The sequence below is a fragment of the Dendrobates tinctorius genome, unplaced genomic scaffold (assembly GCF_039654945.1).
Source record: "Dendrobates tinctorius isolate UK_male_01 unplaced genomic scaffold, ASM3965494v1 ptg000173l, whole genome shotgun sequence".
NCBI classification, from domain to species: domain Eukaryota; kingdom Metazoa; phylum Chordata; class Amphibia; order Anura; family Dendrobatidae; genus Dendrobates; species Dendrobates tinctorius.
Window position 1 is genome coordinate 5,028,655 of NW_027361840.1, and position 26,896 is coordinate 5,055,550.

General features: G+C 48.6%; 1 long non-coding RNA gene and 1 pseudogene across 5 annotated transcripts in view; one reads left to right on the forward strand and one right to left on the reverse strand.

Moving 5' to 3' along the window:
• The window catches only part of LOC141053977 (uncharacterized), a 139,595-nt gene that overhangs the window by 66,600 nt on the left and 46,099 nt on the right, over positions 1-26,896 (forward strand). For 4 of the 5 annotated variants that reach the window (XR_012221316.1, XR_012221317.1, XR_012221319.1 and 1 more), the window contains one exon: positions 20,685-20,902. This is a non-coding gene — a long non-coding RNA (uncharacterized lncRNA). Of the gene's footprint in view, positions 1-20,684; positions 20,903-22,000; positions 22,057-26,272; positions 26,396-26,896 lie in introns of those variants that run through there. The other variant, XR_012221318.1, reaches the window with a different exon arrangement.
• LOC141053960 (uncharacterized) overlaps positions 1-26,896 on the reverse strand; it is a 90,511-nt pseudogene that overhangs the window by 28,722 nt on the left and 34,893 nt on the right.

Genomic DNA, 26,896 nt, shown 5'->3' on the forward strand with positions numbered 1-26,896 from the left:
AATTTGATCTACCTTGAGTCGGCTAAACGCTTGAATCCGAGACAGGCCAGGTGGGCCTTGTTTTTCACACGTTTTGATTTTGTGGTCTCCTTTCTTCCGGGCACTAAGAACATTAAGGCTGATGCCCTCGCTAGGAGTTTTTTGGCTGATTCTCCTATTGTGACCAAGCCTGCTACCATCTTAGGTGAGGGGGTGGTTCTTTCTGCCACCTCGCCTGATTTGAGACATGCTCTGGAGAAGTTTCAGGAGGATAAGCCTGAGCGTTGTCCCAGTGGTAGGTTGTATGTTCCTGACCAGTGGAGGAGGAAAGTGATGTCTGAGGTTCATTGCTCCACGCTGGCTGGTCATCCAGGTATTTTTGGTACTAGAGATTTGGTGAGTCTGTCTTTTTGGTGGCCTGCCTTGTCTTGTGATGTCAGAAATTTTGTGCAGTCCTGTGGGACTTGCTCCCGATCTAAGCCTTGTTCTCATTCTAGTGGGTTGTTGATGCCTTTGCCGGTGCCCAGGAGGCCATGGACCCATATTTCAATGGATTTTATTTCTGATCTGCCTGTCTCTCAGAGGATGACTGTTATCTGGGTGATTTGTGATAGATTCTCTAAGATGGTCCATCTTGTACCACTCCCTAAGTTGCCATCTTCCTCAGAGTTGGTGCCCTTGTTTTTGCAACAGGTGGTTTGCTTGCACGGGATTCCTGAGAACATTGTATCGGACAGAGGAGTTCAGTTTGTCTCTAGATTCTGGAGGACCTTTTGTTCCAAGTTGGGAATTCAGTTGTCCTCCTCTGCATTTCACCCTCAGACCAATGGGCAGACGGAGAGAACAAACCAGACTTTGGAGGCTTATTTGAGATGTTTTATATCTGCTAATCAGGATGATTGGGTCTCATTTTTACCCTTGGCCGAATTTCCTTTAAATAATAGAACTAGTTCTGCCACTTGGATGTCACCCTTTTTCTGTAACTTTGGGTTTCATCCTCGATTTTCTTCAGGGCAGGTGGAGTCTTCTGCCTGTCAAGGGGTTGACACTGTGGTGGAAAGAATGCAGCAGATTTGGGACCAAGTGGTGGATAAGTTGTCTCTTTCCCAGGAAAAGGCCCAGCGGTTTTCTAAGCGGCATAGGACCATTGGTCCCCGGTTTAAGGTGGGTGATATGGTCTGGTTGTCATCAAAGAATATCTCTATAAAAGTGGCTTCTCCAAAGTTTAAACCTAGATTTATTGGACCTCACAAGATTTTGGAGATTATTAATCCGGTCTCTTTTCTGTTGGCTCTTCCTGTCACATTTAAGATTCATAATGTGTTTCATAAGTCCTTGTTGAAGAGGTTTGTTGAACCAGTGGTTCCTATGGCGGCACCTCCTGACCCTGTGTTGGTTGAAGGTAACATGGAATATGAGGTAGAGAAGATACTGGATTCCCATCTAGCTAGAAGGAGACTCCAGTATTTGGTTAAGTGGAAGGGTTATGGTCAGGAGGATAATTCCTGGGTCTCTGCCTCTGATATTCATGCCGAAAGATTGGTGCGTGCTTTTCATCGGGCTCATCCTGATTGTCCTGGAGGCTTGGATGAGGGTTCGGTGACCCCTCCTCAAGGGGGAGGTACTGTTGTGAGCTCATCTGTTCACGTTTTGTGTCCGAGGATCTCCCTCTTCTGGTGAAGGAAGGTACTGAGGCTGATTTGGATGAAAGAAACCAAACACCTGACCAGGTGGATTGTGACTGGGAAACGGAAACTTCAGACTGGATATAAGGCAGCCGACGCCTTGCTGAGTTGCTGGTGATTTCTCTGCTGGATTCTTGGAGACTAGACTGATTCCTGCTTCCCAAAGATAAGTTTTTGTTCTGCTATAGAACTTATTAGTTTTGGTTTTGTTTACCTTGTTTTTTGAGTTCAGCCATCCCCGGCCGGGGATGTGCTTGATTCTTATTCCTTGATCAGTGTTCTCTTTTGCTCTGCTTTCAGAATATTCTGAGTGCTGATATAGGGTTTGAAGTCTAGTGACTTCAGGGTCCTTTTTGCTTATCAGTTGTGTTGGGAAAATTTTTAGCAGGGTTTTCTCGGATTGCAGACAGCAGCTTTTCTGTCCTGTCATTTTTAGTTAGCTTGGGCCCCATCGTTGGCTCAACCTATCTTTCTATCTGTGTTAGTGTTTTCATCTTGTTTCACCGTTATTATATGTTGGGGGCTGCCTATTGCTTTGGGGTCTGCACTGGGGCAGTCAGTTTTCCTTTTTCTCTCTTTAGGCTTATTTAGATCTCCGGCTGTGACGAGGTGTCAAGGATCACCGTAGGAACACTCCACGGCTACTGCTAGTTGTGTGATAGGATTAGGGGTCTGCAATCCGCTAGTTTCAAACCTCTCTGATTTTCTGGGCTGATCTTGTGTTTTGTTTTTTCCTCCTCGGTGACTCAATCATAACATGCACCCTTGCCGCTCCGTCTGTACATCTGCACCATTGCTTCTCTGTCTGTGCATCTGCACCCTTGCCGCTCTGTCTGTGCATCTGCACCCTTGCCGCTCTGTCTTCTCTGTTGTTGCAGAACTTCTTGCTGCAGTTTCTCCACAGACCTTGTGGTTCAGCTCTACTCCGCAGTCCTGCAGCTCCGCCTACTCCGCACTCCTGCGGCTCCACCTACTCCACACTCCTGCCTATAACCATACCTGCACCTCCTGTGTGAACAGGTCCAAATCCTGTTCCAACATACACCACTCCCTCCTGCCTACACCTGCACCTGCTGTGTGAACAGGTCCCTACCTGTCCCTTCTCATATCACGCCAGTCTGCCATGTGCCTCAAGCCGTGCCCACCTGTCCTGTGTCTCAAAGCTGTGCCCGCTTGCCCTGTGTCTCCAAGCCATTCCCGCTTGCCTGTGTCTCCAAGCTGTGCCCGCTTGCCCTGTGTCTCCAAGCCGTACCTGCTTGCCCAGTGTCTCAGCCGTGCCTGTCGTGTCTACCTGCCTGCCTGTCTATAGCTTCTGTCAAGGTGACTTGCCCCGAGTGGGACCAGCAGCCATAGCCAGACACCACCCTGGAGTGGCACCCGACAGCTATCTGCCGCACAAGCCTGACCTCACCATCAGAGGCTCCAGTGAAGACCGAGGTAGCTGTCGTAGTCACGCCCCTTCCAGGGTAGTCTGCTTTGTGGCACAGTGGGGTCACAAACCCCCTGGCTCGTGCCATTCAGCCAAGGCGCAAGCGTGACAACCATTTTGTCTGAGTCAACTTTGTCAGAGTCATCCAGAAAAAGGACTTATGGAAGACTATTAAGGAGGACTATGACGCAGATCCATTCCTTGCTAACCCTACTGATGATGTTAACCTGGTTCTCAAGAACTATATGTGGGTTCGGGATCAACATTTATACATTCCAGAGTTCGTAAGGCTGCTGTTCCTCAAGTTTGTCCATGACTCTAAGTTGGCTGGTATTTTTTGGTGGCCTACCTATCTGAAGGACATGAAGAGCTACGTTCTCTCTTGTGAAGTATGTGCAAGCTTTAAGACTCCTCGTGTATCACCTACGGGATTGCTGCAACCACTACCCGTTCCCTCTCACCCTTGGGGGTCTATTTCGATGGACTTTATAGTGGAATTACCACCTATGGGGGAAAGAATTTTGTTTTGGAGGTGGTAGATCGCCTTACAAAGGCTGCTCACTTCATTCTTTGCACTGGTCTTCCCTCTTAGCTAAGGAGATGATTGAGCTAGTCATTCAGAATGTGTTCCACCTGCATGGAGTTCCAGACAAGATCTCTGATCGGGGAGTGCAGTTTACCTCCAGATTCTGGAAAGGATTCTGTTCTGCACTTGGTATCAACGTCTGTCTGTCCTCAGCATATTACCTGCAGACCAATGGGCAGACGGAGTGGACTAATCAGACTTTGGAGCAGTACCTTCGGTGTTATATCAACCAAACGCAGGATGACTGAAGTTGCTTCCTTTAGCAGAGTTGTCCTATAATAACTCGCAGAATGCATCCACTAAGGTTACACCCTTCTTTGCCAATTTGGGTTTTCATCCTAGTATTCTTCCCAGACCCTGATTGATGCTCCAGTGCCTGCAGTAGAGGAGAGGGTGGCAAGGATGAGACAAAATCTGGAAACTCTGATAGAATCGCTATCTACAGCACAGGAGCGATACAGGAGATCTGCCGATAAGTTCCGGAGACCTGCACCTATGTTTAATGTAGGAGACTCTGTGTGGTTATCCACAAAGAATTTAAAACTGAATGTTCCGTCACAGAAGCTGGGACAAAAATTCATTGGTCCTTTCAAGATCTCTGGGATCGTGAGCTCTGTTGCCTGCCGTCTGAAGTTGCTAAGGACTATGAAGGTACATCCTGTGTTCTATGTCTCCTTATTAAAACCTGTGTCTCTGTGACGGGGTATACGACAGAGCAAGAAGGGCCAACAGGCCGAGGGATGATCCAACGAGATTTATTAAGGCAGGGAGCATACAACATCAAATATCCATAATGTCCTTGGAGTCCATGAGAAGTCCACAATATGTCCACACAATGGAAACAAATCCGGGCACCTCACGATAGTCCTTGTGCCAGATACGATGACAATAATCCTTGCAATAGTCCACAGGATTCCACCCAATCCCACGGACGTCACGAGCTGGCCTCAACTCAGTTCGTGATTTCTTCGATGTCCGCACTCAAATCACAACTGATCTTAAAACAAGAGTGTATTGTCAGGGCTCTTGGGATCAGCCCATCTGAAGGGGGGTAGGAGTCACACCTACTATTCAATGGTTTGGTCCATCAGAAGATTCTAGAAATGTAAGGGCTCCACTTAGTCTACAGGATGTGTATTGTAGGTTATCTTCTGCTTAGCAAAACAATAGCCAAAGTTCCACTAGCTGTTGACACAAGCCTAAATTAGATTATGGTCCAGATACATCACAAGACATTGCAAAGTATTGGGGGAAGGAGACATGGTTAATTTACAGCAAATACAACCAGAGAAAATTTAAATGACATATTATACAAAATACAGGACAGGGCAAAACTACAAATCATGACAGTCTCCCTGTGTCAGGGTCTTATTGCACCTCCTCCTCAGCCTATGTTAATGGATGGACATGAACAATTTGTTTTGGAGAAGATCCTGGACTCCAGGATCCGCAGGAATCAGCTGCAGTACCTCATCAAGTGGCAAGGAAATCCACGAGAGAGCGTGACGTCATCTCAGGCCATTCGCACAAAGCATCAATGGGACCGGAAGATGCTGGCAGTGTGGTGAGAGGCGGGAAGGACTCCGTGGGCAGCCGGAGGGTAAGAATTAAAATAAAAAATAGGGATATACTATTTTTTACAGGATTATGGTACCCAGGGCATGGAGGAGAGTCTCCTCTCCTCCAGACCCTGGTACCATCCGCACATGAAGCGCTCACTTTACGCATCGTGGGCATAGCCACATGTGCAAAGTGAGCATTTCAATGCAATCCTATGGGTGCTGAATCGCCAAGATTCTGCACAAAGAATGTACATGCTGCGTATTTTTCCGCTATGCGATTCCGCAGCGGAAAAATCCGCAGCATTAGCACATCAATGCGGAATCCCATAGGATTGCATGGGGTGCATTTTCATAGTGTCTTTGCGGTGTTTCCGCAGTGGAAAAACGCTGCGAAAACGCTAAAAAGATGCAACGTGTGCACACAGCCTAACACTACGTTCTTTGGGAAGCAGAATTAACAAATCAACAGCAGGTGAAGAATTGGTTTTATTTAATTTTTTTTCATGCCTTTCCTCGTGTGGTATAAGTGATTATACTACTTTATTCTTCGGGTCGGTGCGTTTACAGCGATACCAGATTTAGACTTTTTTTTATGTTTGGCTGTTGTCACACTAAAAGATACTTATTTTGCAAAGCAAGTTTTTGCATCACAACATTTTGAGAGCTATAATTTTTCTATATTTCTGCTGACAAAGTCATGTGAGGGCTTGTGTTTTGCAAGACGAGTTGACGTTTTTATTGGTACCATTTTCGGGCGAATTACATTTTTGACCACTTTCTATTCTGATTTTTGTTAGGCAGAATGTACAAAAAAAGAGGTATACCGGAATTGTTTTTTTGTCAGTACGATTACAGCGATACCACATTTATATATTGTTTTATGTTTTGCCGCTTTTACACAATATAAATTATTTTATAGAAAATGGTGGGTAAACAACTCTTCGTTTCAAGTATGTGATGCTCGTTCAAACTCACCAGTGGAAAGTGACAGGTGAGGGCAATATGAAAATCACACCTGAAAGCAGCTAAAAAGGGGAAAAATTGACACAATCTTTGCATTGTGTGTCTGTGTGTGCCACACTGAGCATGAAGAACAGTAAGAGAACTGTCTGAAGACTTGAGAACCAAAATTGTTGTACAATATCAACAATCTCAAGGTTACACGTCCATCTGCAGAGATCTTCATGTTCCTTTGTCCACAGTGCGTAACATAATCAAGAAGTTTACAACCCATGGCACTGTAGCTAATCTCCCTGCATGTGGACGGCAGAGAGAGATTGATGAAAGGTTTTAATGCAGTAAATAGTCCGGATGGTGGAAAACCTCCAATCAAGGTCAAAAGTAGTTCAAGCTTTCCTGCAGGCTCAAGGTCTCAATGTGCACATGTGCCGCCTTCGGCGACCATTTTCCCAAAGCCCACATCAAGTTAATTTGGAAACAAAATGGGGGCCATATAGGGGTGGGGGGGTGGATTGCATGAAAGGGGTTGTCCAGGCTTGACACAAAAGTCTGCAGTCAGTCATTCTATAGTCTGTAGACTGCTGAATTGTGACGGCATGCAGTGTGCATGATTAAAGATGAGCGACTTTGCCTTTTTTCGGGTCGAGTCGGGTTTCATGAAACCCGACTTTCTAAAAAGTCGGGTCGAACTAAATCGGCCGACTATAGGGAAAAGTCGGGGTCCAACTGAAACACGAAACCCAATGCAAGTCAATGGGGAAGCAAAGTTAGCAGGGATTGGAGGACGGTAAACACACCTACAGTGCCCATTTCAATGCCAACGACATCAATTCTTATTACTTAAGCTTGTCAACCTTAATTTACTTTATAATAATAGTTATGCATCGAAAACTGGTGGTTATTTGGCTAAAGTTGTGGGGGGTTGGGCTGGCTCCAGGTTTTTGTGTGCCCAGGGCCAAAGAGTGTCAGTGCGCCCTTTAAGACATACCACAATTCATGATGCTCCGATACAGCACAGAAATATAGGTATAGTACAATGAAAAATACTTCACTGCTTACATGACATGACTGATATCTATTTTAAATTCTACAATAGCTCAAAAAACGGACAGTATATTACTCCATACAGTATTATGGCCACCACATTGTGCGCCATACAGAATAATGAGCCCCATATATTTCTCCATACAGAATAATTGGTTCCATACAGCATATGAGGAGCTCCACATAATGCTACAGTATATGTTGGTCCCCATGGATGATGCTCCGTCTTATGGGCCCAAATAATGCTCCATAGAGTCCATATATAATGGGCCCCATTTCTAATGCTCCAGTGTATAATGGGCCACGTAAATGCTGCTCCAGTGTCTGATGTCCCACATTTGGAATACTCCAGTATATGATGGGCCAAATGGATGATGCTCCAGTGTATGATGGGCCCCATAAAGAATTCTCCAGTGTGTATTGCTCCCCAAAAAATGCTCCGAACATTTTAAAAAATTAAATACCTCTCCTCGCTGGGCACTGCTCTACTCTGGATTCCTCAGCATTGCCATTTTAAAGCTCTCTGCACTTGTACTGTTTCGGTAGAGGGCATACAGATGTGATGTCATTACGCTCTGTAACCTGAATGTCACTGTCAGGAAAGGCGGAAGACATCATGGCAGTGGAGCAGGGAGAGGTAAGTATTGCAAGTGCTGTGCCCCTGAGCAAGCAGGGGGGACCCACTCGTGGGCGCCGGTACTGGCACAGGGCCCCTCATAGTACGCCAGTGTTCCTGACGGCGAGTGGGCCCCCCCACCATCAGAGACACTTTATTGTACTATGAGAGGCCCTGTGCCAGTCCTGTCGCCCAAGGGTGGGGCCACATACCTGTTCAGGGCAACAGCACTTGCCCGGGTGCGGCAGGTGTTGACCCCGGGCCTGGGGTAGGGGGGGGCAGCCCATTTCGGGTGGTTTAAAAAATGGCATATGTTGATGTGTAGGCTTGACTTTCAGCTGCTGCAAATGGAGGAATTGGAGAAGTCAGAGGAAGAGGAGGACAAAAGCGAGCCTTTTTTCTGGCAACCTATGTGTTATCAGGGGAAGGTGGGACAAAATCTTTTAAACCCATGCATGGTTCATTTTAATGAAGGTTAGATCATCATTTTGGGTTGACAGACAGGTCCTTTTTTCTGTCAGGATTGAGCCAGCAGCACTGAAGACTCTTTCAGATAACACACTACCAGCAGGGCAAGCGAGCTCCTGTAAGGCATATTGTGCCAATTAAGGCCAGGTGTCCAGTTTAGCGGCCCAATAGTCAAATGGGAATGACCTGTGAGGGAGAACCTCGATATGGGAGGTGAAGTAGTTTGTAACCATAGTTGACAACTGCTGTCTCCTGTCACTTGCAATAGATTCTGTATTAGCTGTCGTGTGCACGGGACTTGAGAAATCATTCCACAACATGGTCAGGAAACCCCTGTCTCCAATGCCAGTTTGGCTGGGTGCACCACGAACACCTCTTCTATTTTGCCCACTACGGCTCGTGGGAGAACCAGCTCCACTGCTGTGTGCTGGGAATGCCTCAAACAACTTGTTTACCAGAGCTGCTTGTTTCTTAGCCAATATTAGCTCTAAGTTCTCCTGTGGCATGATGTTGTGTAATTTGCCTTTATAGTGTGGATCGAGGATGCTGGCCAACCAGTAGTCGTCATCCCTCATCTGTAACGTCCGTCTGCAGTCTGGCCTGCAGCCAGACAACACCCCGAGAAACACTGATACCCTTTACCCCTATACAGGAATCTGGATTTATAGCAGAGCCCAGGAGGTGCTGTCTGAATAGGAGCAGTGGCCAGAGCAGGACGGTCGCCAGAAAGGGAGTTCCAATACAGGACAAAAACGTGGTAGTATCCGGGTCTAAACCAGTCGGGCAGCAAGGTATAAAAACGTTAGGCAGAAGCAGAGTCAGAAGTCCAGGCCAAGGTCAGAGTCATAAACCAGGAGGGCAGCAGAAGTACAGAATCGTTAGGCAGAAGCAGAGTCAAAGTCAGAATCAACTATAGTATCACAAAGTAGCATGCAGGGGAACCAAGACTATATCCGGCGGCTTGCAAGACCAGTCCCAAGGTATTTGAGGGATCAGGTCACCCCTCACAGGTTCCTGGGCTGATGATGTCATCAGTACCGCCCCCAGGACCAGGCCAGATGATGATGTAGTAACCTTCTGATGACTGACAGAGGGGCGGAGCGTGAGTCCACCAGATGCCTGCGCAGGTGCCCTTATTCTGTCAGCACCATAACTCACGGGTGAGCCATGGCGCCTCCTAGTGACCGCAACCGGAACAGCAGACCACGAATTTAAAGGCAACGTGACAGACCGGCGCCCCCTAGAGGCTAAAGCCGGGACAGTAGGCCCTGAGTCTGATGTGACGGAACCACGGCCCCTCCCAGTGGCCAAGGCAGGAACAGCCGTCCCTGAGTCTGACGACGAAGTGGCGGTCCAGCGCCTCTTAGTGGCCGCGACCAGAACAGCAGGCCCCAAGTCTGGTGGCGACGTGACAGTACCCCCCCTCCAAGAGGGGCCTCCGGACCCTCAAAACCCGGTTTGTCAGGGTGAAGGAGGTGAAACCTTCTAATCAACCCTTTTCCATGGATGTCACTAGCGGGGACCCAGGACCTCTCCTCTGGGCCGTAGCCCTTCCAATGCACCAAATATTGTACAGATTTTCTTACTAAACGGGAATCAAGGATACCCTGGACTTCGTACTCCAAGGCACCCTTGACCAAAACTGGAGGAGGAGGGGACTGGATAGGATGAATTGGGGAGCGGTACACCTTGAGGAGGGATTTATGGAAAACATTAGGTATTTTAAACGACTGCGGGAGCTTTAAACGAAAGGCTACCGGATTAATTACCTCTAAAATCTCTTACGGACCAATAAACCTGGGGCCCAGTTTGGCAGATGGCACCTTAAGCTTAATGTTTTTGGTAGACAGCCAAACTCTGTCCCCAACTCCTAGGTGCGGCCCCGTGGACCTCCGTTTATTTGTGGCCGAAGCCTTCCCTCTCCTGGGACCCTTTCAAGTTAGTGTTCACCTCTGACCAGATTGTCCTTAAGTGACGTATGGAATTCTCTACTCCCGGGAGCTCCGACATCTTGGCCGAAAATGAACCAAAACGTGGGTGCAAACCATGATTGCAGAAGAATGGGGTGGTTTTGATAGATTCCTGGTATTGGTTGTTTAGAGCGAATTCAGCTAATGGGAGATGTTCCGCCCAATCGGACTGATGTTCCGAGACATAGCAGCGAAGATATTGCTCTAGAGCCTGGTTGATACGCTCCGTTTGACCATTGGTCTCAGGGTGGTAAGCGGAGGAGAAGGATAATTCAATACCAATCCGTTTGCAGAATGCCCTCCAGAATTTAGAAACAAACTGGGCACCTCGGTCGGACACGATATTCTCTGGAGTGCCATGCAGTCGTATTACATGAACAATAAACAGCTTACTCACGGTTTCTGAATTAGGTAAACCAGAGAGGGGAACGAAATGACATTGCTTACTGAACCTGTCCACCACAACCCAGATACATGTCTTCCCTTCTGAGGGTGGTAAGTCGGTAATGAAGTCCATGGAGATGTGGGTCCATGGACTTTCTGGAGCGGGCAAGGACTGGAGCCAGCCGGCAGGCCGATTATGAGGGGACTTGGCGCGAGCACAGATTTCACAAGCTAGTACATAATCCTTACAGTCCTTAACTACCGTTGGCCACCAAAAATTCCTAGTCACAAGTCTGGCGGTATTATTGACCCCAGGATGGCCTGCCAGGACAGAGTCGTGCGACTCTTTCAAAACTTGTAGGCGAAATGGCGCTGGGACAAACAATTTCTGGGGGGGGCGTCGAATCAGGGGCTGGTTCTGGGGATCTACGGATCTCCTCCAGAAGGTCCAGAGACACGGCCGACACAACAATCCCATTGGCCAGTATTGGAACTGGCTCCGAGTCCTCAGCCTGTGAGGGGCAGAAACTTCGAGAGAGGGCATCAGCCCTCACATTTTTAGTACCAGGACGAAAGGTGATTAAAAAATTAAACCTAGAGAAGAACAAGGCCCACCTCGCTTGTCTAGGATTTAATCTTTTAGCTGACTCCAGGTAAGTCAGATTCTTGTGATCTGTAATCACAGTGACCTTATGTTTTGCGCCTTCAAGGAAGTGGCACTATTCCTCGAAGGCCCATTTGATCGCCAATAATTCCCGATTACCTATATCGTAATTTTTCTCAGTGGCAGAGAATTTGCGGGAGAAAAAGGCACATGGGGGAAGCTGAGTGAGTGATGCAGTGCCTTGCAACAGCACTGCTCCCACTCCGACCTCAGAGGCATCCACCTCTACGATAAACGGGCGGTCCAGATCAGGTTGAACCAAAACTGGGTTGGCTACAAAGCACTCTTTTAACGTAGCAAAAGCCTGAATGCCTCTGGGTTCCAATTGGTCACGTTTGCCCCTTTTCGGGTCAAATCCGTGAGTGGTTTAGCAATTTCAGAGAAACCCCTGATAAATTTTCGGTAATAGTTTGCAAACCCTAAAAATCGCTGCAGCGCTTTTAGCGACTTGGGTTGCACCCAAGCTTTAATAGGTTGGATCTTGGCAGGATCCATACGGAAGCCTTTGCTTGAAACCATGTATCCTAAAAATTGTACCTCCTCTGCAAAAAAAACACATTTCTCCAGTTTAGCAAACAGGGAGTGTTCTCGCAGTCTCTGCAGTACAGAGCGAACATGCTGAGCATGTGTCACAGGGTCAGCAGAGTAAATCAAAATGTCATCTAAATACATGACGACATACACCCCACAAATGTCCCTGAAAATGTCATTTACAAAGTGCTGGAACACGGCAGGTGTGTTACTGAGTCCGAACGGCATTACAAGGTACTCAAAGTGGCCAAGAGGTGTATTAAAGGCCGTTTTCCACTCATCACCGTTTCTTATGCGGACTAGATTGTATGCTCCCTGGAGGTCAAGCTTAGTAAACCATCGGGCTCCCATTAACTGATTAAAAAGATCAGGGATGAGTGGAAGCGGATACTGGTTCTTTATGGTGATTGCATTCAACTCCCGGTAATCAATGCAGGGTCTGAGACCACCATCTTTCTTTTCTACAAAGAAGAACCCAGCTCCAACTGGTGAAATGGACGGTCTAATAAACCCTTTTTTTAAGCTGTCCGCTATATACTCATTCATAGCCTGACGCGCTGGACCTGAGAGATTAAATATTCTCCCTTTCGGGAGATGGGCATCTGAAATCAGGTCTATAGGGCAATCATACTCTCTGTGAGGGGGTAGCTTTTCAGATTCTGCAATAGAAAAGACATCCTCAAAATCTCTGAAGGCAAATGGTATGTGGGGGGTTTTAACCTTAACTTGGTTTACTGCTAAGGATATGCAATTTTCCTGACACTGTGGACTCCAGCGTACAACGTCACCCAAGTGCCAGTCGATGACAGGATTATGCTGGCGTAGCCACGGCATACCCAGAATAACTGCAGAGGATAAATTGTCCATCACAAAAAATGACAAGCTCAGTGTGTAATGCTCCCACAGACATAGCAACTTGTGCAGTAACAAACTTAACCCCCTCCTGAATGATAGATGTGCCATTAATTGCCGTGGTTTTAATAGGGGCATTAAGTTTTAGTAATGGTACACCCAGATCCCTAGCAGTCAAAGAATCCATAAAATTTCCTTCTGAGCCACTATCCACATACGCGTTTAAACAGAGAGTTTTCTGACCATATAAAACTGAGATAGGTAATAAAACTTTCGCTGCATCTGCGGGCAATACCTGAGCCTCTGGACAACCATAGCCAGAGTGGTTGCCCAGAGAGCGACGTCCCAGGAGCATGGATCTCTGACGTATAGCTCTCTCCCTGAATATTCCAGACTGCAGCATGCTTGTGCAGGAGAATGAGAGTGATCTTCCAAGCAGTGCAGTGCAACAGGTGTTCAGGCCAACAATCAGCTCAGTCAGGAGAAAGGAAAAAAAAAGTTCAGGGAAACTGCCTTCACATATGTTAGAAATATACATAAGAAGCAGTTTTATTTTTGGGCCGGATATAATGTAACGTCCGTCTGTGGTCTGGGCTGCAGCCAGACAACACCCCGAGAAACACTGATACCCTTTACCCCTATACAGGGATCTGGATTTATAGCAGAGCCCAGGACGTGCTGTCTAAATAGGAGCAGTGGCCAGAGCAGGACGGTCGCCAGAAAGGGAGTTCCAATACAGGACAAAAACGTGGTAGTATCCGGGTCTAAACCAGTCGGGCAGCAAGGTAAAAAAACGTTAGGCAGAAGCAGAGTCAGAAGTCCAGGCCAAGGTCAGAGTCATAAACCAGGAGGGCAGCAGAGGTACAGAATCATTAGGCAGAAGCAGAGTCAAAGTCAGAATCAACTATAGTATCACAAAGTAGCATGCAGGGGAACCAAGACTATATCCGGCGGCTTGCAAGACCAGTCCCAAGGTATTTGAGGGATCAGGTCACCCCTCACAGGTTCCTGGGCTGATGATGTCATCAGTACCGCCCCCAGGACCAGGCCGGATGGTGATGTAGTAACATTCTGATGACTGACAGAGGGGCGGAGCTTGCGTCCACCAGATGCCTGCGCAGGTGCCCTTACTCTGTCAGCACCATAACTCACGGGCGAGCCATGGCGCCTCCTAGTGACCGCAACCAGAACAGCAGACCCCGAATTTAAAGGCGTGACAGACCGGCGCCCCCTAGAGGCTAAAGCCGGGACAGTAGGCCCTGAGTCTGATGTGACGGAACCACGGCCCCTCCCAGTGGCCAAGGCAGGAACAGCCGTCCCTGAGTCTGACGATGAAGTGGCGGTCTGGCGCCTCCTAGTGGCCGCGACCGGAACAGCAGGCCCCAAGTCTGGCGGCGACGTGACATCATCATTTTGGCAATGCGGGGGTCCCTTTTTAGGATCCGCAAGGCATAGTCACACATGTGGGCCAATGTTCCAGGTGTCAATGCTGCACTGCCAGTGGTGGGTGAAGGAGCACTTTCTGGCAAATCCACATCCCTCCAGTCACGCACAAACCCTGTACCTGACCTTGGCACGCCCACATGTTCTCTTGCCCCCTGAGAAGCATCCTCCTCCCCAAAATAATCATCCCCCTCATCCTCCTCCTCATCTTCCTCCACCTCGTTCATGCCAGTTCCCTGACCAGACAATGGCTGACTGTCATCGAGGCTTCCATCCTCCTCCTCCTGTTGCTCCTCAGCTGCGGACACCTGATCCTTAATGTGTGTCAAAGTCTGCATGAGCAGACGCATAAGTGGTATGCTCATGCTTATGATGGCATCGTCTGCGCTTACCAGCCATGTGCATTACTCAAAACACTGAAGGACTTTACAGAGGTCTTTCAGCTTTGACCACTGCACACCCGACAATTCCATGGCTGCCCTCAAACTGCCTGCCCGTGTATCCTTCCACAAATGCATTACAGCCTTCCTCTGTTCGCACAGCCTCTCAACCATGTGCATGGTGGAGTTCCATCTTGTAGCAAGGTCTATGATAAGGGGGTGCTTGGGGAGGTTGAGTGATCGCTGCAGCTTCTGCATACGACTGGAGTAGACGTTTGAGCGACGGATGTGCAAGCACAGTCTTCGCACCTTATGGAGCAGGGCTGTTAACTCCGGATAATTATTTAGGAAGCACTGCACCACCAGGTTCAAGGTGTGAGCCAGGCAAGGTATGTGTGTGAGTTTTGAAAGGGCTATGGCTACCACAGAATTCCGCCCATTATCACTGACTACCTTGCCTGGATCAAGATGTAGACTGCCCAGCAATGACTCAGTTTGTCGATGCAAGTAGTCGGCCAGTACCTCCGCGGTGTGTCTACTGTCGCCCAAAGACATCATTTTTAAAACAGCCTGCTACCGCTTACCACTAGCTGTTCGATAGTGGGACACCTCGTGTGCAACACTGACAGATGTGGATGGAGTGCTCATGGGACTGCGCTCTGTCAACGAGCTTTCGCTTCTGGAGAAGGAGGAGGGTCGAACACCTACAGCCAACTGTTTCCTATACCATGGGCTAGGCAGCACTGTTCCACCGCCGCTGTCCCCTGTGGAGCCTGCATCCACCACATTAACCCAGTGCGCAGTGATGGACACGTAACGGCCCTGGCCATGCCTACTGGTCCATGCATCCATTGTGAGGTGCACCTTTCCACTCACTGATTGTTTTAGTGCATGAACAATGTGGTCTTTCACATGTCGGTGGAGGGCAGGGATGGCTTTTCGAGAAAAGTGCCGACTGGGTACGTCATAGCATGGGACAGTGTAGGCCATGAGCTCTCGGGAAAGCTTCACTTTCTACCAGGCGGAAGGGCATCATCTCTAATGAGATCAGTTTGGCAATGTAGGCGTTCAAAGCCAGTGTACGCGGATGAGAGGATGAGTACTTTCTTGTCCTACTCAGAGTGTCTGGTAGGGTGAGCTGGACTTGAGAGCTGCATATGGGGGAACTAGCATTGGACATGATGGAGTGAGAAGGGGTTTGTGATGGTGAGGGTGTTGATGGCCTAGATTCAGTGTTTCCTCACGAAAATATTGTGATTGCCTGACTGGTTTGGCCTAGCGACGACACCTCAACATTTCATGATGGTGGTGTGCTTAGCGGTGGCCTTACAGTGGGGGAAGCGTTGGAGCTTTGCCGGCTAACTTGTCGGAGCAGGTGCACATGTGCTACCTGAGCTTTTGTAGTCCGTCCACGCTTGCAAGTGCATGTTGGTTAAATGTCTAAGCATGCAACTGGTATTCAAATTTCTTAGATTTTTCCCTCTGCTAAAGGTCCTTTGGCACTTCTTACAGATAACCTTTGCGTCATCAGTAGGATTTTGTTCAAAAAAGTGCAACACTGCACTCTTCCTACTATGGTACAAATTTTCAGGGCTTGCACGCTGTGCTAATTTGACCGTCTAGCCAAGCTGTCCTGCAACTCTTTTAGTTTTCTTGCCAAGTGTTTTGACAGCTACGGGCCTGCCGGATAACCGCTGCTGCGATGACGATGCCTATTGCGGATCCTTCTCCTGTTCTGACCTATTGTCACCAGCACCCTCTTCCCCCAATGGACGCCAATCCGGGTCAACAACTGGGTCATCCATGACCTTGTCTTCAATGTCATCTGCACCTTCCTCTGTGTCACCGTGTAAGCTGGCAGAGTATGCGGGAAGGGGCACCTGAGTTTCATCAGGGTCTGATTCGGGCTCAGTAGACTGCGAGGGCAATGTAGTGCTGTGGGTGAATGTACCAGCAGATTCATCTAGCAGTGGCTGTGCATCAGTGCACTCCATGTCAGATTCATCGTGTACTGGGGAATTCAGGATTTGACTTCATAACCTAGGCATGGTATGTGAAAAGAGCTCCATAGAGTAATCTGAAGAGTGTGCTGCAGCATCCTACACTTTTGGTGTTGGTGAAGGACACAACGAAAGGTGTTGTTACTGACCAGAGGCCTGCACTGACTCTGTGCTAGCAGTTTTTGTAACTTCAGAAGAGGAGGCAATAGAGTTGGAGGCTGTTTCGGCAATGTAAGCCAAAACCTGTTCCTGATGCTCCGGCTTTAAAAGCAGTTTACCTACTCACAGAAAAGGGAACCTTAAAGGCCTTCTTGGGCCAGACGATGACGCAGGCTCAACACCTCCTGCCTTAGCTGCTAATGTGCTTTTGCCAGAACCAGCCGATGCACCACCACCATCAGTACCAGCTGCGCCCCCCTGCCCACGTCCGTGGCCTCTTCCACCATACTACCTCATGTTTGGGAAAATGTACCAAAAATACCAGAAGAGAGATGGTACTGTATGAGGAGCGTACAGCTGTGTAAGATGTATTAAAAAAATTAAATCTCCATATATATTTTGTTAGTCACAGACGCTCTACCAGTATGTATTTGACCGTAATCCAACAAGCAGCTATATGGTATCAGAAGTGTACAGCTGTATACGTTTTTAGTGAAACTAACAATCTCCGTATATGTATTTACGGAGTGTCATACACACACGCTGACTCTGTATAGATGTGACTAATGCGAACAGCAGATATACAATACTGTTTGAGAATCGGACAGCTCAATACGGTGTATGGAGAAATGGAAATGTCCGTATATGTATTTACGGAGTGTCACACACACGCTGACTCTGTATAGATGTGACCGTAATGCGAACGGCAGATATACACAATACTGTTTGAAAAGCAGACAGCTCTATACTGTGTAGGTCTGGAAAAATGGAAAATCTCTTTTTTTTTTTAACAGAGTCACACACAGATAGCTGGTATTTGTCCGTGATACCATCCGGTACATGGTAGTGTGTGAAAAAATGAACGCTCGGTAACTGAGCAGAACAAAATAATAAAAGTTATGGGTGGCACGGTTGCTCAGTGGTTAGCGCTGCAGCCTTGCAGCACTGGGGTCCTGGGTTCGAATCCCACCAAGGACTACATCTGCAAGGAGTTTGTATGTTCTCCCCGTGTTTGCGTGGGTTTCCTCCGGGTACTCTGGTTTCCTCCCACATTTTAAAGACATACTGATAGGGAATTTAGATTGTGAGCCCCATCGGGGACAGTGATGATAATATGTGCAAATTGTAAAGTTCTGCGGAATATGTTAGCGCTATATAAAAATAAAGATTATTATTATAATAAAAGTTGGAGTGCTTTGAAAAAAGCAGTTTGAACAGCAGTGTGCACACAGCAATGCAGCTAGCAGGTAGCCTTATAAGGCAGCCTAATCACCACCAGCGCTGCTGCACACAACAAAAATCCTCCCCTTTCACTGCACACTAACTTAGAGTGAAAAGCGCTATCAGCAGAAGCTATTTTTTTTCTTCTTCCCTGCCTAACGCTGTTCAGAATCAGCAGCAGCACCTCTCCCTGTTCTAAGATCGGCAGAAGTAAGATGGCGGTCGGCGGTGACGGCCTTTTTGTAGGCACTGTGATGCCACACAAAGCCAGCCAATCACTTGCATGCCCTTATCTAAGGGCAGTTTCACACGTCAGTGGCTCCGGTACGTGCAGTGACAGTTTTCTCATGTACCGGAGACACTGACACACTCTAATGAATGTGTCTATGCAGATGTCAGCATGTTTTCATGGACCGTGTGTCCGTGTGTAAAACACGCTGACATGTCCGTTTTTGTGCAACAGCACGGATCACACAGACCCATACAAGTCAATGGGTCCGTGTAAACACGTACCGCACACGGATGCTGTCCGTGTGCTGTTCGTGTGCGATCCATGTGCGTTTTTAAAAGTCAAAGGGTTAACATTGAAACTAATTTTTCCAATACACGGACACACGGACAGCACACGGATGGTACACACGGACATAGGGATAGCACACAGATGTCACACGGATAGCCTACATATCCACACGGACACGGATAGCTCCGGTACCGGTTTTTCCGGTACCGGAATTATCTGGATGTGTGAAACTACCCTAACATGGTGGGGGCCGCTGCCGACGTAATCGCGTTGCCCACAGTGTGCGTCCTTGATGATTGGCAGAGAAAAGGCACTGGAAGCATTATTTGAAACGCGATTTTGGCGCTCAAGTCGGCGACCTCATGGCCGACCTCACGCTATGATCGGGTTTCGATCGGTGAAACCCGACTTTAGCAAAAGTCAGCGGATTCTGAATTTGGCCGACCCGTTTCGCTCAACTCTATGCATGATGTCAGTGTTTCCTAGAAGTCACAGAGCAAACGGACGCTCATGCGCTGACTAGACATGCTCCGCTTCTCTCATCAGAAGTGCAGTCAGGGAAGCTAGATATATTTAGTCAGCACAAGACAGCAAGTATGTGGATCACCCTCCCAGGGCTGTGGGGTACTCGGTACCGGGCCGGTGTCAGGGGGATGTGTCACAGCGGTGGCGGTGACCCGGTCCGTGGCCCTGGGCGCCCAAATATCAATGGTGGTTTGTGGTTAATAGTTCGTGACGCCACCTGTGGTGCTTAGCAAGTAAGATGGTAAGCCAACGCTGCTTGCAGATCCGCTGGGACTGATGGTGTGGTGCAGCAAAGATGGTGTAGCTCCCCACAGGTGGAGCTGTAGTCCCAGGGCAGTGTAGGTGCAATGGATGAGGAGAGGCACAGAATGGTGGGGATGTTGGTACCCAGATGTAGCGGTGCTGAAGGTGTTAGCGATGAATGAATGGAGGACACCAGGGCTTGCAGTTTAAAAGCTTTACTCACAGTTCGTGGTACCCACTGGTGCTTGCCTCCGTGCCGTGTCCTCCGGGGTAGAGACTCAATCAACCTCCCGGGCAAGTCAGGGCTCTCCTCTCCAACACTCCGCCAACATGTACCTTCCTGAACGACTCCGCCAATGCGCCTTGTGGTGTGAAGCACTCCAGTACTTAGTTACCCTGGAATACCTCCTTACTAGATGTTCCTAGAACTCTACTTGTATGACAGACAGCTGTAGCCTGCTCGGGGATGCTCCTGGATCCCGGCTCTCTATCCGTGTTGCTGTTGTGTCCCAAGTCTTGGATGGGAGTAGTGCATTTACAGCCAACTACTCCACCGGTGTCTGCTGCAGAACCATAAGTGTCCAACCAACCTTGGGGACCAGGCCCCGGCCTTGCGCTGAGAAACCTATAGGCAGGGTTCCTATCCAACCCACGCCTCCTCTCTGTTCTCTTTACTCCTTCGTTCCGTACTTGTCTTTCTTTCCTATGGAAGCTTTAGGTTTCAGTTCTACGTCTTTCTCCTTTTTTCCATTCCTGTGCCAGCTGGCTCAGGTCACTGAGGCAGCTGCAGCACTCCTTCTTCCATCCCTTCTTCCAGGGACCTCTGGGACTCACCCCAGACTGACCTCCCGTCAGACTGACCTCTCTGGGACTCACCCCAGACTGATCTCCTGTCAGACTGACCTCTCTGGGACTCACCCCAGACTGATCTCCTGTCAGACTGACCTCTCTGGGACTCACCCCAGACTGATCTGTAATTCTAAACCTTCCCTTTCTTTTATATGAATCTAAACTCCACCCACCTCCCAGCACATCTCGTGTTACGAAGCAAGGACCCACGAAAGGTGCTCTGCTACCCTCTAAGCATGGAGCTGCAATCTGGTCCTTTGCTGAACTATCCTGTGTGTGGGTGCAGGTGTTGAAGTGTGGAAAGGAGTTCCCAACTTACCAGGATGGTGGGGTACCACACCTCAAGAGGAAAAGGTGCAGTAACTATGTGGCGACTGAGCCTCAGGGGCGCCACATATGCGCGTCGTGTGATATATAGGATATAATATTATGTGTAGGTGTCATTTACATGTCTGTAATTCTGCAAGTTGACACGGACATGATGAATCCTAAAGGTGTGTAACATGCGCTATGCCAGGATTTTGCGGCCGTCAGGTGATGGTTCGATTTGCAGACTTGTGCTCCGGCTGACGTCTCCTCCTGCTTCTCTTATTGTTCTGTTTTTCATTTGACAGAAGCCGGAGACGCTCGATCCAGCAGCATTACACACCGACCTCAGTGTCATGGATGACAGCGGAGAAATCTCGCAGATCGCACCGCTGCCACCAGTTTGTCAGAGGAAGCAATTCTGCTGCCTCCAATCACCAGGACAAAACGCAGCTGTCTGACGAGTGATGGACGAGGCCGCCGCTGCCTCCACTACTGCGCCGGATATTGGGACCTCACAGTGACGGTACGGTATATACACTTCCGATTCCAGCGCCTAGAATATATATATATGTGTGTATGTGTGTACATAAATATATCTACTATATAACAGCCAATCGGCTCTGTCACAGCTTCCGGCGATTGCGTCGCTATCCCACAATCCACCGCGGCCGGAAGCAGTGACAGAGCCGACCGCCATATTGCAACACCCAAGCAGGGGCCATCTACCGCGGAGCTGCAGCCGCTGCCAGGCTGCTATTGGCTTGAAGCGATGGCTGCTCTGTGTGCACAGGGCCTGTGATGAGGTCACAGGAGGGGAGGAGTCAGGGGTCACATGATCAGGGGCCTCAGTGTGTGGAGGACTCTGCTGTGCTGGTTGTCATGCTGCTGGATGAGGGGAAGTTTGTGTGCACGTTGAGGAGGGGTTTACAGGGTGTACGGAGCGGAGCCGTGTGTGTACCAGTTGTACGTAGCAGAGCCGCGTGTGTATGGGGTGTGCGGAGCAGAGTTGTGCATGTACGACGTGTACGGAGCGCAGCCGCGTGTGTACGAAATGTACGGAGCGGAGCCGCGTGTGTATGGGGTGTGCAGAGCAGAGTTGTTCATGTACGAAATGTACGGAGCGGAGCCGCGCGTGTACGAGGTGTACGGAGCGGAGCCGCGCGTGTACGAGGTGTACGGAGCGGAGCCGCGCGTGTACGACGTGTACGGAGCGGAGCCGCGCGTGTACGACGTGTACGGAGCGGAGCCGAGCGTGTACGACGTGTACGGAGCGGAGCCGCGCGTGTACGACGTGTACGGAGCGGAGCCGCGCGTGTACGACGTGTACGGAGCGGAGCCGCGCGTGTACGACGTGTACGGAGCGGAGCCGCGCGTGTACGACGTGTACGGAGCGGAGCCGCGCGTGTACGAGGTGTACGGAGTGGAGCCGCGTGTGTACGAGGTGTACGGAGCGGAGCCGCGCATGTTCGAAGAGAATGCCAAGAGTGTGCAAAGCAGTAATCAAAGCAAAAGGTGGCTACTTTGAAGAACCTAGAATATAAGACATATTTTCAGTTGTTTCACACTTTTTTGCTAATTATATAATTCCACATGTGATAATTCATAGTTTTGATGCCTTCAGGGTGAATCTACAATCTTCATAATCATGAAAATAAAGAAAACTCTTTGAATGAGAAGGTGTGTCCAAACTTTTGGTTTGTACTGTATATATATATCTAATATATAAAGCTCAAAGTGTGTATGTATGTATGTGTGTATGTATGTGTATGTGTGTCCGGGATAGGCATCCGCACCGTCGCAGCTACAGCCACAAAATTTGGCACAGTCACACGTCTGAACCCCGAGAGCGTCCTAAGCTATGTTGTGAGGCGAAGTTTTAACTCCGCGCGTTCCAATTCACCAAGCAATTTTGCCCCTATCTACATACTGGGGAAAAAGTGTGTGCGCGTCAAGCCCCGCCCCTCATTATGATGTCATAATGGTTGACTATGGGATGGAGGTTGTGTGATGGGTATATGGGCACTGGACTATGGGATGGAGGATATGTATGACAGGCATATGGGCACGGGACTATGGGATGGCAGATATGTATGACGGGTATATGGGCACAGGACTGTGGGATGGCGGATATGTATGATGGGTATATGGGCACGGGACTATGGGATGGAGGATATGTATGATGGGTATATGGGCACCGGACTATGAGATGAAGGATGTGTGATGGGTATATGGGCACTCGACTATGGGATGGCGGATATGTATGATGGGTATATGGGCACGGGACTATGGGATGGAGGATATGTATGATGGGTATATGGGCATGGGACTATGAGATGAATGATGTGATGGGTATATGGGCATGGGACTATGGGATGGAGGATGTGTGATGGGTATATGGGCAATCGACTATGGGATGGAGGATATGTATGATGGGTATATGGGCATGGGACTATGAGATGAAGGATGTGTGATGGGTATATGGGCACTCGACTATGGGATGGCGGATATGTATGATGGGAATATGGGCACGGGACTATGGGATGGAGGATATGTATGATGGGTATATGGGCATGGGACTATGAGATGAAGGATGTGTGATGGGTATATGGGCACTCGACTATGGGATGGCGGATATGTATGATGGGAATATGGGCACGGGACTATGGGATGGAGGATATGTATGATGGGTATATGGGCATGGGACTATGAGATGAAGGATGTGTGATGGGTATATGGGCACTCGACTATGGGATGGCGGATATGTATGATGGGAATATGGGCACGGGACTATGGGATGGCGGATATGTATGATGGGAATATGGGCACGGGACTATGGGATGGAGGATATGTATGATGGGTATATGGGCATGGGACTATGGGATGGAGGATGTGTGATGGGTATATGGGCAATCGACTATGGGATGGAGGATATGTATGATGGGTATATGGGCACCGGACTATGAGATGAAGGATGTGTGATGGGTATATGGGCACTCGACTATGGGATGGCGGATATGTATGATGGGAATATGGGCACGGGACTATGGGATGGAGGATATGTATGATGGGTATATGGGCATGGGACTATGAGATGAAGGATGTGTGATGGGTATATGGGCATGGGACTATGGGATGGAGGATATGCATGATGGGTATATGGGCACGGGCCTATGGGATGGTGGATATGTATGATGGGTATATGGGCACGGGACTATGGGATGGAGGATAATTATAATTTGTTATAACTATCCACAGTTATTTACTATGCCCGGGCAGCGCCGGGCTCTTCAGCTAGTATATATATACACACACACCTCGGTATAGTCACTGCTCAACAGAAAACAAAAAGAACAACTAGCTTCCATCACCAATCACTTATACAGGCTGATTGGACGCCCGTTATAGGTTGCGTATGGCTTCAGGGTGTGGTTTACAGAGGGAAAGGAACAAAGCTATTACATTTTATATACCATATATACTCAAGTATAAGCCGACCCGAGTATAAGTCGAGGCACCTAATTTTGCCACGAAAAACTGGGTAAGCTTATTGACTCGAGCTGGGTATGCATTGTCCCCTCATCCCTGTCCTGCTATGTGTGGCTCCCCCTGTCCTGTCCTGCTCTGTGTGGGTCCCCCTGTTGTATGCTTGGCTCCCCTCCTGTTGTATGCATGGCTCCCCCAGTCCCCTCGTTGTATGCATGGCTCCCCCGGTCCCCTGTCCCATCTTGTATGCGTAGCTTGGCTTCCCCATCCCATCCTTTTATGCATGGTTTCGCTCAGCTAGCCCCGTACTCCCCCGTCCTCCTCCATCCTCCCCAGTCCTCCTTGCGCCGTTGCTGCATGTCCCTGCATCTTCGTTGTCCCGGCGCGGCAGCTCTTCCTGTGTTCATTGGTCACGTGGTACCGCTCATTAAAGTAATGAATATGTGCTCCACGCCTATGGGAGTGGAGACGCATGCATATTCATTACCTTAATGAGCGGAACCACGTGACCGCTGAACACAGGAAGAGCTGCTGTGCTGGGACAACAGAGATGCAAGGAGTTCAGCGAGGGCGGGAGGAAGGCGAGTATGATGTCACAGCCGCCAGCTCCTGCCGCTGCTCCACCGCTACCCTCCTCCTCCACCGCTGGCTTTCTGGACAATGACTCATGTATAAGCCAAGGGGGGTGTTTTCAGCACAAATACATGTGCTGAAAATCTTGGCTTGTACACGAGTATATACGGTATTTAATCTGGAAATATAGGCAGTGTTTATAAAAATATACAAAATGTGAGCAAAACAATATATATACAATTGCATAAAATGAAAAGGCATAACGAAAGAGTAAGTACTATAAACCTGGCCACAGAGATGGCTCAGAGCTTGGCGGAGGGAGGTACTCTGTAGGAAAATGGACCTTACTGTGATGTGAGTTATATTCGTCCCTCTACCACAATGCCGAAAATATATCTCCCATAACTATCAGATCGATGCAAACCTCAATATTCATCACTGGCTAGTGGCTGCGTCTCAGACAAGCCTTTTGAACAGAGGAAGCTCTTGCATTGGAAGTGTACGTCTCCACCTCTGTGCAATTAAATCCCAGTCTAGGCGGCTGGTTCCCAGAACAGATTCCTGTTTAACTACCTGGTCCCCACAGGAGGTCCTTACTTCAATAAAGGCTGAAGTGTCAGCTCTCTCTCACTTCCCCAATTCTAATTAATCTCATATGTTCAATGTGACGGTGATATGTCTCCTCTCCAGAGATTTCTTTATGGATTTTTACATTTTCTCTACGACATTTAGGATGCGGCATCTCAACGTCAACTTTCAGAACTGCACACAGGGGACACCTGTCAGTGTAGGGCAGCAGAGCAGAGAGAAGCCGCTGGGGATGGACACTTGGGCTAGTCATCCTGGTCACATCTTCCCCAGCCGGATATTAAATGTAGGTTTCCTCTGAAATGTCGCAATGTCGGAGTAAATCATCCACGGCTGTCAGATCCCTACTCTTGTGGCAAAACAACACTGGAAGCCGTATACGTTACACGCCGTCACTGCTCTCTGCACATCACACGTCAGTGATCAATGCGGAAATAGAAGCCGTTCTGTCAATGTAAGGCAACGATAGCAGCTGAGGTATATTATGAGGTTCTGCAGCAGCTGAGATACATTATGAGGTTCTGCAGCAGCTGAGGTGTGTATGATGATGTTCTGCAGCAGCTGAGATACATTATGAGGTTCTGCTGCAGTTGAGGTGTGTATGATGATGTTCTGCAGCAGCTGAGATACATTATGAGGTTCTGCAGCAGCTGAGGTGTTTATTATCAGGTTCTGCAGCAGCTGAGGTGTGTATGATGACGTTCAGCAGCAGCTGAGATATATTATGAGGTTCTGCAGCAGCTGAGGTGTGTATGATGATGTGCTGCAGCAGCTGGGATATATTTTGAAATTCTGCAGCAGAAGAGGTGTGTATGATGATGTTCTGCAGCAGCTGAGATATATTAAGAGGTTCTGCAGCAGTTGAGCTGTGTATTAGCAGGTTCTGCAGCAGCTGAAGTGTGTATTAGGTTCTGCAGCAGCTGAGATACATTATGAGGTTCTGCAGCAGGATAGGTGTGTATGATGATGTTCTGCAGCAGCTGAGGTGTATAATGAGGTATTGCAGCAGCTGAGGTGTATATTATCAGGTTCTGCAGCAGCTGAGGTGTATTGTGAGGTTCTGCAGCAGATAAGGTGTGTATGATGATGTTCTGCAGCAGTTGAGGTGTATCATGAGGTTCCACAGTAGATGAAGTGTGTATGATGATGTTCTGCAGCAGCTGAGGTGTATTATGAGGTTCTACAGCAGGTAAGGTGTGTATTATGTCCGGTGAATGAGAAAATCATGACTCTTCTTTGTATTATTTAGTGGTAGTTCCTCACCGGGCCGGTTACTTGTAGAGACGTCCTCCGTGCACCGCTCACCACCCCGGACATCACTTTCTTCTTCCATTATGGCGGCAGCAATAAGGTTCCTCAGATCTTTACCCGGATTTCAGAGCTCTGAAAGAAATAATGGAAATGTCACAGATAGAAGGAAAAGTCAGGAGGAAAGTTGTAGCGGAGCGGAGGAGATGAGCACAGAGGAGCCGTCCGCTCTCCGGACAATATTTATATCCCGCCTGATCTCTGGTTCTGGAGCTTCTCTCCTGACATCTCTGCGCTGCACCGTTCCTCTGCTGTTCCTCCTGATAATGTATGACTATAGAGACAGCTGGGTGTTACCGGGGGTCACGGCACGGACCCTCTGATAATGGGAATGGACAGCCCAGCTGTCAGTGGATTCAGAGCTGAGGACCCCGTGGATGTGCCGTTAGGTCGGGCATTTTGGCATTGTGCGGTAAATATGATCTGGAATCATGATCGGCCACGACAATCCCATTACCGCGATGACAAACATGAATCTTTTTTTATTTATATGATGAAGAAAATTCAGAATATTCCAGAAATGTCTCCAGGTTTGTGCAGCAACCTCCTGAGAACAGGAGAACCT